Source organism: Eschrichtius robustus, chromosome 2 (assembly GCF_028021215.1).
Source record: "Eschrichtius robustus isolate mEscRob2 chromosome 2, mEscRob2.pri, whole genome shotgun sequence".
NCBI classification, from domain to species: Eukaryota; Metazoa; Chordata; class Mammalia; order Artiodactyla; family Eschrichtiidae; genus Eschrichtius; species Eschrichtius robustus.
This window is the reverse complement of record NC_090825.1, coordinates 5,729,756-5,742,440: the sequence shown is the minus strand read 5'-3', so window position 1 is coordinate 5,742,440 and position 12,685 is coordinate 5,729,756.

Genomic DNA, 12,685 nt, shown 5'->3' with positions numbered 1-12,685 from the left:
TCAGAGAGCCCCCTAACCACCCCGGCTGAAGTAATCCTGCTGGGGCACCCTGCCTCACCCACGCGTTATTCTCTTCACCACCCCATCAGCATCTGCAACGGCTCCCTTGTGGATGTATTTGTCCTACACACTAGAATGTAAGCTCCATGATGTGGGACACTTGGTCTGGCTTGGCCAGCACTACGTTTTTACCATGAAGCAGAACTTCTTCATCAGATGAATCAAATGCATTTCTGAACTGTCAGTCAAGTCTGCAGGGACCCATCCTCAGCCCCAGCTTCCTGCTCGGCATTCAAGTTCTCTCCCATCACCTGCCTTCTTCCCGTCAACTCACCTCTGGTTGGACCCTTCCAGTTTTCTTGGCTGGTGTTCTCTCCCCGGGGGTCCGACTCAGCCTGCACACCTGCCCCAGCTGGCAGCTGTCCCCATTAAAGCAATCACCTTGAGGACTCCGGAGTCACACGTATCTCAGTGACTGTGCCTTCCCCACAGTGACACCTCTGGATCCACCCTGACTTTGCCCTGTCTTATTGGACTCAGTGAACCTACCAAGATAATAACAACAGGATGACAAACAAAGGGCAAGTCAGAGTGGCCCATTGCTCTGATTTTAGCTGACTTCTGAAACTCTTTATTTCTGTCCATTCTGGAGTAGTGTGGATGGTCCAAGTCTCAGTCCTTGAAGATTCTGTGTCCAGAGAGGAAAATGGTCCCACCGGCAGCTCAGCACCATCCATCGCCCCGTTTCTCCACCTCACTCTGAACTCCCTAGTGCTGAGGGCAGGCCAGCTACCGCTCTCACAGAACATATTCCCATAGATATTTGATGTAAGAAAGCTTCAGGAACGAAAGTCCAAATTCTGCTTCTGTTCTGATCTGCAACATTTCTTTGCAGGACTATCTTGCTACTATCTGGGGGAAAAAGACATGGGTGGTTGCTTTGTGGTTGTTTGGGGTGTTTTTAATTGTTCCTTTTGGGGTCAAGCCTAGGACAAGACCTCTCCCGCTCAGATCCAAGCCAGAGGTAGTGGCAGAGCTTTGGTTTCTGAGAGTCGCCCTTGTTCCAAGGAGGAATCAGCCTGTGGGTCTTATTAGAGAGAACAACCTACAGCAGAAATGAGATCTGAGAATCTGGTCTAGTGGCACAGCTGGAAGGGGATCCCTGCAGGAAGATTCCTCCTGTTTCCCTTTCCTCCAGTTGACACGATTGGTCGTAGCTCCGTAAATCACTTCCAGACAAGCTTGCCTTGACTTCACAGGACTCACATAGGGAGGAAAAAGGGATTGCTTGTTTCTCTACGGTCATCAACCAGTCAGATGAAATAATTTTAAGTTCACATGTTTAAATTTAAGTCGGACAGTGTTCCCTTGCCTGCAAGGAATAAGCTTCAGAAGTAAGAATCGGGTGGAAAATATAGGATCAGATGCAGAAATAACGGTCAGGCAGAGTGCCATGGAGTCCTTGCTTTCTGTGCCTGGAGAGCCAGGTCACCTTTGCTGTTCTATTTATGAAACTTACTCCCGGCAGAAGTCAGTTTTAGTGCCTGCTAGAAATTGGAAATGGATAATTTCTAACACCACTGCCTCCTTGAGCAATCAAGAAAGTCTTTTTTCTGTACCCTTTTTTACAAGCAAGGATAGGTTTCCAGGTGCATGAGAAGAACACCTTTGTTAGGCCTGGGAGTATCAGGAGGGTTTATGTGGGCAAGTCAGCAAGTGCACCACATACAGGATCCTGTGCCTGGTCCTATGCCAGGGGCTGGAAATCAACAGAAAAATACTGCTTGAGTGTCCTTACCCCCTTACCCTGAGGGATACACCATTCAGCGGGTGAAGGTTATTCAAGGTACTTGTGAATGATGATGCAACAGGAATTTCAACCTGAGAAGCTCTAGTTGCATTAAAGAACTGAATGTCGAAATTCCAATTATTCTTAAAATATTTTATACTGTTGCTATAAAATCTCTCTATCGGGGCTTCCCTGGTGGCGCAGTGGTTAAGAATCCACCTTCCAATGCAGGGGATGTGGGTTCGAGCCCTGGTCCGGGAAGATCCCACATGCCGCGGAGCAACTAAGCCCGTGCGCCACAACTACTGAGCCTGTGCTGTAGGGCCGGCGAGCCACAACTACTGAGCCCGTGCACCTAGAGCCCGTGCTCTGCAACAGGAGAAGCCACCGCAATGGGAAGACTGCACACCGCATCAAAGAGTAGCCCCCACTCGCCACAACTAGAGAAAGCCCACGTGCAGCAACAAAGACCCAATGCAGCCAAAAATAAATAAATAAATACATACACACATAAAATTAAAAAAAAAGAATGCATTAAAAAAAAAGTACTATTAAACTAAGGTATTTACTTAAAAAAAGAAACTCTCTGTCTCTTACTACTTTAAATATTATTTGTAAATATCCGTAACCCATGAAGATCCTATTGAAGTTGTCAACTCTCTGTTTTCAAATAACATATTTAGTTACTGAGTCATAAGTCAATAACATTTAAGCTATGGATAACATGAGCAATGAAAACTAAAAGAAATAAATAAGACCGAAACAACTAAAGAAGAAAATAAATGAGGTTACTAAGCATTTAAGCTACACCTATTCATGATTATTTTCCCCAGACAGCAATTTCTATGGTCAGATTTTGTTTTAATTGTATGGAAGACTGGCATTTTTTCATTAAAAGCAATTTTTGATAGGGTTCAATGCCATTACCTTCTTTGAATATTAGCTTTTCAATGTTTCTTTTGAAATAAGCATAGACTCACAAGCACTTACATAGAGTCTCATGAACCAATAGTGACATCTTATATGAATGTAAGACAACCTCAAAACCAGGAAACTGGTTTTGGTATAATCCTGTTAACTAGACGACAGATTGTATTCAGTTTCCACCAGTGTTTACAGGCACTCATTTGTGTGCGTGTGCGTGTGTGTGAGTGCATGTGTGTGTGTGCGTGTCTGTGCGCAGTTCTGTGCAATCTGATTCCATGGGTGACCCCATCACAGTCAAGATGCAGGACTGTTCTGTCATTGTACCCACCCCACCTGTCTCTGTCCCCTGGCAACCACTAAATGTTCTCCTACTCAGATTTAATTTTAACCATCCTATTTGGCCCAGCACACTGACTTGGATCTTGTTGATGAAGAGTTTCAGCCAGATTTTGCTTGGCATCCAGACGAATTAAACATTAAGGGAATATCAGAGTGGGACACAGTGACCTTCCAGCAAACTAAAGAAGGTAATTCATTTACTTTGTTGTTCTTTTCCTTTTTCCTAATAGAATAAATTTTGGTTGTTCCTTTCTGTTAAGTTCAGAAGACAGGGGCTCCCTCAAAGACAATCGAAGGGAAAACGTCTTTTGTATTATATAAATATTATATACATACACACACACACACACATACATAGATACAAAAAATAACAGTACAACTTCAATTAATTAAAAACAAATCTATTCCCCAATAATTTAGTGAAACATTTATCTCAGGGATGACAAAGAAAAAATTGGTTTCAGTAACTTAACAATAATTTCATAACCTCTTAATTCTCCAGACTTTTAGCAATAACTCTAAATCCTGGTCTGATCTTCAAATCTTCTTCATTCAAATAACTTCGTGTTATTTTTCAAATAATTACGTGAGAAGTTCCCAAATGAATTTTAAGCATCATAGACCAAAGAACCAAAATGACATGAAACACTGGAGATTTGCAATTAAGTGAATTTTTTTTAACATCTTTATTGGAGTATAATTGCTTTACAATGGTGTGTTAGTTTCTGCTTTATAACAAAGTGAATCAGCTATACATATACATATAACCCCATAACTCCTCCCTCTGGCGTCTCCCTCACACCCTCCCTAACCCACCCCTCTGGGTGGTCACAAAGCACCCAGCTGATCTCCCTGTGCTATGTGGCTGCTTCCCCCTAGCTATCTATTTTATATTTGGTAATATATATAAGTCCATGCCACTCTCTCACTTCGTCCCAGCTTACCCTTCCCCCTCCCTGTGTCCTCAAGTCGGTTCTCTACATCTGCAGTCTTTATTCCTCTCCTGCCCCTAGGTTCTTCATAACCTTTTGTGTTTTTTTTTTTTTAGATTCCATATATACGTGTTAGCATACGGTATTTGTTTTTCTCTTTCTGACTTACTTCACTCTGTATGACAGTCTCTAGGTCCATCCACCTCACTACGAATAACTCAATTTCGTTTCGTTTTATGGCTGAATAATATTCCATTGTATATATGTGCCACATCTTCTTTACCCATTCATCTGTCAATGGACACTTAGGTTGCTTCCATGTCCTGGCTGTTGTAAATAGTTCTGTAATGAACACTGTGGTACATGACTCTTTTTGAACTATGGTTTTCTCAGGGTATATGCCCAGTAGTGGGATTGCTGGGTCATAGAGTAGTTCTATTTTTAGTTTTTTAAGGAACCTCCATACTGTTCTACATAGTGGCTGTATCATTGTACATTCCCACCAACAGTGCAAGAGGGTTCTCTTTTCTCCACACCCTCTACAGCATTTGTTGTTTGTAGATTTTTTTTAATGATGGCCATTCTGGCTGGTGTGAGGTGATACCTCATTGTAGTTTTGATTTGCATTTCTCTAATGATTAGTGATGTTGAGCATTCTTTCATGTGTTTGTTGGCAATCTGTATATCTTCTTTGGAGAAATGTCTATTTAGGTCTTCTGCCCATCTGTGGATTGGGTTGTTTGTTTTTTTGTTATTGAGCTGCATGAGCTGCTTGTAAATTTTGGAGATTAATCCTTTGTCAGTTGCGTCATTTGCAAATATTTTCTCCTATTCTGAGGGTTGACTTTTCATCTTGTTTAAGTTTTCCTTTGCTGTGCAAAAGCTTGTAAGTGTCATTAGGTCCCATTTGTTTATTTTTGTTTTAATTTTCATTTCTCTCGGAGGTGGGTCAAAAATGATCTTGCCTGATTTATGTCATAGAGTGTTCTGCCTATGTTTTCCTCTAAGAGTTTTATAGTGTCTGGCCTTACATTTAGGTCTTTAATCCATTTTGAGTTTATTTTTATGTATGGTGTTAGGGAATGTTCTAATTTCATTCTTTTACATGTAGCTGTCCAGTTTTCCCAGCACCACTTATTGAAGAGGCTGTTTTCTCTCCATTGTATATTCATGCCTCCTTTATCAAAGATAAGTTGACCATATGTGTGTGGGCTTATCTCTGGGCTTTCTATCCTGTTCCATTGATCTATATTTCTGTTTTTGTGCCAGTACCATACTGTCTTGATTACTGTAGCTTTGTAGTATAGTCTGAAGTCCAGGAGCCTGATTCCTCCAGCTCCATTTTTCATTCTCAAGATTGCTTTGGCTATTTGGGGTCTTTTGTGTTTCCATACAAATGGTGAAATTTTTTGTTCTAGTTCTGTGAAAGTGCCATTGGTAGTTTGATAGGGATTGCATTGAATCTGTAGATTGCTTTGGACAGTATAGTCATTTTCACAATGTTGATTCTTCCAGTCCTAGAACATGGTATATCTCTCCACCTGTTCATGTCATCTTCAATTTCCTTCATCAGTGTCTTATAGTTTTCTGCATAAAGGTCTTTTTGTCTCCTTAGGTAAGTTTAGTCTTGGGTATTTTATTCTTTTTGTTGCAATGGTAAATGGGAGTGTTTCCTTGATTTCTCTTTCAGATTTTGCATCATTAGTGTATAGGAATGCAAGAGATTTCTGTGCATTAATTTTGTATCCTGCTACTTTACCAAATTCATTGATTAGCTCTAGTAGTTTTCTGGTAGCATCTTTAGGATTCTCTATGTATAGTATCATGTCATCTGCAAACAGTGACAGTGTTAGTTCTTCTTTTCTGATTTGGATTCCTTTTATTTCTTTTTCTTCTCTGATTACTGTGGCTAAAACTTCCAAAACTATGTCGAATAATAGTGGTGAGAGTGGACAACCTTGTCTTATTCCTCATCTTAGAGGAAATGGTTTCAGTTTTTCACCATTGAGAACAATGTTGGCTGTGGGTTTGTCACATATGGCTGTTATTATGTTGAGGTAAGTTCCCTCTATGCCTACTTTCTGGAGGGTTTTTATCATAAATGGGTGTTGAATTTTGTCAAAAGCTTTTTCTGCATCTATTGAGATGATCATATGGTTTTTCTCCTTCAGTTTGTTAATATGGTTTATCACAGTGTTTGATTTGTGTATATTGAAGAATCCTTGCATTCCTGGGATAAGCCCCACTTGATCATGTTGTATGATCCTTTTAATGTGCTGTTGGATTCTGTTTGCTAGTATTTTGTTGAGGATTTTTGCATCTATGTTCATCAGTGATATTAGCCTGTAGTTTTCTTTCTTTGTGACATCTTTGTCTGGTTTTGATATCAGGGTGATGGTGGCCTCGTAGAATGAGTTTGGGAGTGTTCCTCTCTCTGCTATATTTTGGAAGAGTTTGAGAAGGATAGGTGTTAGCTCTTCTCTAAATGTTTGATAGAAATTGCTTGTGAAACCATCTGATACTGGGCTTTTGTTTGTTGGAAGATTTATAATCACAGTCTCCATTTCAGTGCTTGTGATTGGTCTGTTCATATTTTCTATTTCTTCCTGGTTCAGTCTTGGAGGTTGTGCATTTCTAAGAATTTGTCCATTTCTTCCAGGTTGTCCATTTTATTGGCATAGAGTTGCTTGTAGTAATCTCTCATGATCCTTTGTATTTTTGCAGTGTCGGTTGTTACTTCTCCTTTTTTATTTCTAATTCTATTGATTTGAATCTTCTCCCTTTTTTTCTTGATGAGTCTCACTCATGGTTTATCAATTTTGTTTATCTTCTGAAAGAACCAGCATGTAGTTTTACTGATCTTTGCTATTGTTTCCTTCATTTTTTTTTTCATTTATTTCTGATCTGATCTTTATGATTTCTTTCCTTCTGCTAACTTTGTGGGGTTTTTTGTTCTTCTTTCTCTAATTGCTTTAGGTGTAAGGGTAGGTTGTTTATTAGAGATGTTTCTTGTTTCCTGAGGTAGGATTGTATTGTTATAAACTTCCCTCTTAGAACTGCTTTTTCTGCATCCCATACCTTTTGGGCTGTCATGTTTTCATTGTCATTTGTTTCTAGGTATTTTTTGATATCCTCTTTTATTTCTTCAGTGATCTCTTGGTTATTAAGTAGTGTACTGTTTAGCCTCCATGTGTTTGTATTTTTTACAAGTTTTTTCCTGTAGTTGATATCTAGTCTCATAATGTTGTGGTCGGAAAAGCTACTTGATATGATTTCAATTTTCTTAAATTTACCAAGGCTTGATTTGTGACCCAAGATATGATCTATCCTGGAGAATTTTCCATGAGCACTTGAGAAGAAAGTGTATTCTGTAGTTTTTGGATGGAATGTCCTATCAATATCAATTAAGTCCATCTTGTTTAATGTATCATTTAAAACTTGTGTTTCCTTATTTATTTTCATTTTGGATGATCTGTCCATTGGTGAAAGTGGGGAGTTAAAGTCCCCTACTATGATTGTGTTACTGTCAATTTCCCCTTTTATGGCTGTTAGCATTTGCCTTATGTATTGAGGTGCTCCTATGTTGGGTTCATAAATATTTACAATTGTTATATCTTCCTCTTGGACAGTTCCCTTGATCATTATTTAGTGTCCCTCTTTGTCTCTTGTAATAGTCTTTATTTAAAGTCTGTTTTGTCTGATATGAGAATTGCTACTCCAGCTTTCTTTTGATTTCCATTTGCATGGAATATCTTTTTCCATCCCTCACTTTCAGTCTGTATATGTCCCTAGGTCTTAAGTGGGTCTCTTGTAGACAGCATATATGCAGTTCTTTTTTTGTATCCATTCTGCCAGTCTATGTCTTTTGGTTGTAGCATTTAATCCATTTACATTTAAGGTAATTATCGATATGTATGTTCCTATTGCCATTGTCTTAATTATTATGCGTTTGTTATTGTAGGTCTTTTCCTTCTCTTGTGTTTCCTGACTAAAGAAGTTCCTTTAGTATTTGTTGTAGAGCTGGTTTGGTGCTGTTGAATTCTCTTAGCTTTTGCTTGTCTGTAAAGGGTTTAATTTCTCCTTCAAATGTGAATGAGATCCTTGCTAGGTAGAGTAATCTTGGTTGTAGGTTTTTCCCTTTCATCCCTTTAAGTATGTCCTGCCACTCCCTTCTGGCTTGCAGAGTTTCTGCTGAAAGATCAGCTGTTAACCTTATGGGGATTCCCTTGTATGTTATTTGTTGTTTTTCCCTTGCTGCTTTTAATATTTTTTCATTGTATTTAATTTTTGATAGTTTGATTAGTACGTGTCTTGGCGTGTTTCTCCTTGGATTTATCCTGTATGGGACTCTCTGCGCTTCCTGAACTTGATTGACAATTTCCTTTCCCATATTAGGGAAGTTTTCAACTATAATCACTTCAAATATTTTCTCAGTCCCCTTCTTTTTCTCTTCTTCTTCTGGGACCCCTATAATTTGAATGTTGGTGAGTTTAATATTGTCCCAGAGGTCTGAAACTCTCCTCAATTCTTTTCATTCTTTTCTCTTTATTCTGCTCTGCAGTATTTATTTCCACTCTTTTATCTTCCATGTCACTTATCCGTTTTTCTGCCTCAGTTATTCTGCTGTTGATTCCTTCTAGAGAATTTTTAATTTCATTTATTTTGTTGATCATCATTTTTTTTTTTTTGCTCTATAGTGCTTCTAGGTCTTTGTTAAATGTTTCTTGTATTTTCTCCATTCTATTTCCAAGATTTTGGGTCATCTTTACTATCATTACTCTGAATTCTTTTTCAGGTAGACTGCCTACCTGAATTTGTTCTTCATTTGTTTGGTCTGGTGGGTTTTAACCTTGCTCCTTCATCTGCTGTGTTTCTGTGACTTCTCATTTTGCTTAATTTACTGTGTTTGGCGTCTCCTTTCCACAGGCTGCAGGTTCATGGTTTCTGTTGTTTATGGTGTTTGCCCCCAGTGGCTAAGGTTGGTTCAGTGGGTTGTATAGGCTTCCTGGTAGAGGGGACTGGTGCCTGTGTTCCGTTGTGTGAGGCTGGATCTTGTCTTTCTTGTGGGCAGGACCACGTCTGGTGGTGTGTTTTGGGGTGTCTGTGACCTTATTTTGATTTTAAGCGGCCTCTCTGCTATTGGGTGGGTTTGTGTTCCTGCCTTTCTAGTTGTTTGGCATGGCGTGTCCAGCACTGTAGCTTGCTTGTTGTTGAATGGAGCTGGGTCTTAGCGTTGAGATGGAAATCTCTGGGAGAGCTTTCCCCATTTGAAATTACACTGAGCTGGGAGGTCTCTGGTGGATCAATGTCCTGAACTCGGCTCTCACATCTCAGAGGCAGAGGTCTGACACCCAGCCAGAGCACCAAGACCCTGTCAGCCACATGGCTCAGAAGAAAAGGGAGAAAAAGAGAAAGAAAGAAAAATAAAATAAAATAAACTTATTAAAATAAAAAAATAATTATTAAAAATAAAAAAATTAAAAAGTAACAAAAAAAAGAAAAAAAAAAGAAAGAAAGAAGAGAGAAACCAAACCACAAAAAAAATCCACCACTGATAACAAGTGCTTAAAAGTATACTAAAAAACAAACAAACAAACAAACAAAAAAATGGACAGACAGAACCGTAGGACAAATGGTAAAAGCAAAGCTATTCAGGCAAAATCACACAAAGGAGCATACACATACACACTCACAAAAAGAGAAAAAGGAAATATATATATATATGTATATTTTTTTAAAAAAAGGAGGAATAGAGCAACCAAATCAATAAACAAATCTACCAATGATAACAAACTCTAAATACTAAAGTAAGATAAACATAAAACCAGGAAGAAATTAGGTGCAAAAAGCAAACCCCAAGTCTACAGTTTCTGCCAAAGTCCACCACATCAATTTTGGGATGATTTGTTGTCTATTCAGGTATTCCACAGATGCAGGGTACATCAAGTTGATTGTGGAGATTTAATCCGCTGCTCCTGAGGCTGCTGGGAGAGATTTCCCTTTCTCTTCTTTGTTCACACAGCTCCCAGGGTTCAGCTTTGGATTTGGACCCGCCTCTGCATGTAGGTGGCCTGAGGGCATCTATTCCCCGCCCAGACAGGACAGGGTTAATGGAGCAGCTGATTAGGGGGCTCTGGCTCACTCAGGCCGGGGGGAGGGAGGGGTACGGAGGAGGCGGGTCGAGCCTGCGGCGTCAGAGGCGTCATGACGTTGCAGCAGCCTGAGTCACGCCGTGCGTTCTCCCGGGGAAGTTGTCCCCGGATCACGGGAGCCTGGCCGTGGCGGGCTGCACAGGCTCCCGGGAGGGGCGGTGTGGAGAGTGACCTGTGCTCGCACACAGGCTTCTTGGTGGCGGCAGCAGCAGCCTTAGCGTCCCATGCCCGTCTCTGGGGTCCGCGCTGATAGCCGCGGCTCGCGCCCATAGCCGCGGCTCGCGCCTGTCTCTGGAGCTCGTTTAGGCGGCGCTCTGAATCCCCTCTCCTCGCGCACCAGGAAACAATGGTCTCTTGCCTCTTCGACAGCTGCAGACCTTTTCCCGGACTCCCTCCTGGCTAGCTGTGGCGCACTAGCCCCTTCAGGCTGTGTTCACGCCGCCAACCCCAGTCCTCTTCCTGCGATCCGACCGAAGCCCGAGCCTCAGCTCCCAGCCCCGCCCGCCCCGGCGGGTGAGCAGACAAGCCTCTCGGGCTGGTGAGCGCTGCTCAGCGCCGAGCCTCTGTGCGGGAATCTCTCCGCTTTGCCCTCCGCACCCCTGTGGCTGCACTCTCCTCCGTGGCTCCGAAGCTTCCCCCCTCCGCCACCCGCAGTCTCCGCCTGCGAAGGAGCTCCTAGTGTGTGGACACCTTTCCTCCTTCACGGCTCCCTCCCACTGGTGCAGGTCCCGTCCCTATTCTTTTGTCTCTGTTATTTCTTTTTTCTTTTGCCCTACCCAGGTACGTGGGGAGTTTCTTGCCTTTTGGGAGGTCTGAAGTCTTCTGCCAGCGTTCTCAGTAGGTGTTCTGTAGGAGTTATTCCACATGTACTTGTATTTCTGATGTATTTGTAGGGAGGAAGGTGATCTCCACATCTTACTCCTCCGCCATCTTGAAGGTCCCCACATAAATGGTTTTTTAAACGTTTACACTCAACTATCTGGCAAGTCTAAAATATAGTTATTTTTATCTTTATTATACATATGCAACAATAATATCATAATAATATATTACATATTATTATCTATTTATATTGACATTACATAACCATATAACATAATTATGTTAATATAGGATATAATTATTATTGTATATTATTGAATATTATTATTGTGTGTATTTTATATATAATACAAGTTTGCAATACAATTATTATATATGTGGTACAGAATATATTATTATTTTCAGTAAAATATATATTATTACTACTGATATTATTATATAGTATGTCATTCAGCAGCACATGGATATGAGAACCTCACCCTATACATTTTGCATTTAACATGTGGAGGGATGTTTAGGCAATTATCTTTGCAAAGTGACACCAAGGTTGTACTTTGCAGTGAGACCAGACCTCATGTTTCCAACAGGTTCTTGGGCACCTGAGGGTTTGAGTAATACATATTAATTCTTCTTTTTGATTGTAAGCTTCTTTAGGGCCAAGTCCTACTGTTCTTCGGATCCAAATGATGTGCAATCACAGTTTCTGTTAGGTACATAACAAATGGGCAAGTTGGGCAAATAGCTGTTAGAATACTTCCTCTGGAGCTGAAAACAAAATCTGAAGATTGGGTGTTTTCTTCTTAAAGACGGCAGGTTTCCAGCCCTTCCCTGGTGGCCAAAGACAAATTTATCTTTGAAGTTAGTCACTGGCCTTGGTGCTGAGCACAGCTCACTCTATTGGTCCAGAGTCTAATGCCTAGCAAAAATATTTTATTTACACATTTTCTAATAGAAAAGATTGTTCTTTGCAAGTTTCCTAAACGTGAAACCATGAGCTACTTACCTCACTGGGGTTAAACATTTGACTCAGTCTAACTATAATATAAAGTGTGCTTTGACTATTTTCTTCAATATTTTATTTAGAAAACATTCAAATATAAAGACAAAATTGAAAGAATTGTATAGGAAACATCCATATAACCACCTCCTACATTCTGGGCTTACTTTAAGCTATGTTCACTTCGTCCCATGACTATCCATCTATCAATCTACACTAATTTTTATGTGATACAAAGTTGCTGGTGTTCGTTCACGTCATGCCTAAACACTTTAGTATGCATTTTATCAACTAGTGTCCCGTATTTCTTTTTCGTTCTTTTTATTGGAGGACCTTGTTTCCTTTTTTTAAACAAATTATTTCCCCCATAATTTGACATTCTGCTATATATGTATAAAATAAAACCTCATCCAGTACCACTGTGGTTGACATGTGTTGCTTGGTAAGATTCTGTGGTTATGATCCCAGAAGAAGCAGGCTGTAGACATCCTGGATGCAGAGCAGTGGGTGTGTTCTTCACCTTTTCGAGAGGGAGGTCTGTGACATTCCTTCTGGGGACTCTCCTCATCAAGTCTGTCCAGAGTGGTATCCTGGGCCTGCCAGGGGCCACAGCTCCCCTCTCTACCTGAATGGGGGGTAACGTACCCCAGGGACCTTCTAGGAGAAGCATCCTGCCTTCTCCCTGACCCTAACATGCCTGTCCCCACTGAGAAAGGGACGCGGAACA